The sequence below is a fragment of the Meles meles genome, chromosome Y, assembly GCF_922984935.1.
Source record: "Meles meles chromosome Y, mMelMel3.1 paternal haplotype, whole genome shotgun sequence".
NCBI classification, from domain to species: domain Eukaryota; kingdom Metazoa; phylum Chordata; class Mammalia; order Carnivora; family Mustelidae; genus Meles; species Meles meles.
This window is the reverse complement of record NC_060088.1, coordinates 12,201,358-12,203,370: the sequence shown is the minus strand read 5'-3', so window position 1 is coordinate 12,203,370 and position 2,013 is coordinate 12,201,358.

The window sequence follows — 2,013 nt, the reverse complement described above, 5'->3', positions numbered from 1 at the left end:
ATAAGTAAAATCTTTTAAAAAAATAAATAAAAAAATAAAAACATATATGCACAAACACTTAATTTTCAGCAAGGAAGTCATGTAACAATATTTTGTATCTGTTTTTGTGTTATTGGGATAACATAGATGTTCTGGCCTATCATTAAAAGATATTTGTGTACTATCAGTTAGTCAGATCTGAATGAGTATGTTTTGGAAATTAAAAGATAGAAAAAACATTTTTATTATTTTATGCATTATATATATGCATATAATATTATTGTTGAAAATTTTGATTGCAGATAATGGCCATGCTGTTTATGGGACTGCTATTATGGGACCTATAGTCCTCCACAAAACCTATCTTTGGTAGTAATAAATTGGCTTTTCTGTAACAGCCTCCCTTTTATTTTCCTATTTCCTTTGCCTGCTAGGGTTGAGCAGCAGTTTTGAGCAGTTTTGAACTCTGGTTTCAAAAAATTTTAAACCATCCCTATTATATATCAATACGATCTTGTTCTCCTTTTGCCTATATTAATATAATGGTTCATTCTATGTGAAAGCTAAGAAACTGAATTCCTAGGAATCACAGGCAAGTGCTGCTGCCAGTTGTGTGTGTGAATTTTCCTGTTTATTTTTAAATAACTATTGTAAGGTAATCAGATCTTTTTTTTTTAAGATTTTATTTATTTATTTGACAGAGAGAGATCATAAGTAGGCAGAGAGGCAGGCATAGAGAGTGAGAGGGAAGTTGGCTTCCTGCTGAGCAGAGAGCCCAATGTGGGACTCAATCCCAGGACCCTGAGATCATGACCTGAGCCGAAGGCAGCAGCTTAAACCACTGAGCCACCCAGGCGCCCCAATCGGATAGATCTTGATACAAAGATCCTAATATCAGGGTTATTTATACTAGCAATACACACACACACACACACACATGCATATCTGGCTAACGACAGGTAAACAGCAAAATAAATCATGGTGTATTGATACATTAATAGGTCAAGCTGAAATAAATTAATTACTATTAATGTTCTGGGAATGCTGAAGCTCTGTTAAATGGAGAAGAGGAGAAGCTGAGATTGCAGTTTTGTAGTTAAGATTGGGCTTTGGAGTCTCAGAAGTATTAGTAGATTTTAAATTATGGCTATGAGATCCAAGCAAACCATTTAACTTCTGTGTATCAGGTTGGCTGGAAACACAATGAGGTGGTGAAGTGTTTGAGTTTCAGAATAAATATTCAGTAAATATTTCCATATATGTAATAAAAGAATGCATTGAAAAGGAAAATGCATCAAATGTTAATTCTGCAGGTTATAGACTTATGCTTTATATAACTAAAAAAATTGTTATGAGTGGGTATTTGTCCATTAACAACCTTATAATAGGGGACAAACAGTGTTAGGAAAGTAACTTCAATTAAAATTGTACTGTATAGTTGGAATGTTTGAAGAACAGAAAACCCCTCTTTTTTAAATTATGAAAAAATAAGTCACACTTCAGAATCATGTTTTTTCAGTACTCTGGCAGTTAAAATTGAGGAAATTTTTTTGTCATGGAATGACTCTACAATGTAATGTCGATTGGTGGAGTTGAAAAATAGTATCATGAGAGGTTATAACAAGTTCTCGGTGTTTTTCTTCTATGTATTTCCTCTATGATTTCCTTCACAGTTATATTTTAAATGTGGATCCTTTCCTTCAACCACCTTAAAATTTTTCTCTATGCACTTCTTTATATATTCATTTTTTCCAAAATTTCATTTATTAACAGTCTGCGGATAGTTCCCAAATACAACTTTTTACTTTAGATCTAGATTCATATCTCCAATAGTAACTTCTATCTGAACATGCAAATTGATCATGTCCAGAGGACTTACTATTTTATTATTTTGTTAATGAACACTACTCTCAGACCTTGAATTCAAGAGTTTGCATCACTTAAAAAATGGAAGGAAGAGGGGGGCCTGGGTGGCTCAGTGTAAGGTTAAGCCTCTGCCTTCAGCTCAGGTCATGATCTCAGGGTCCTGGCATC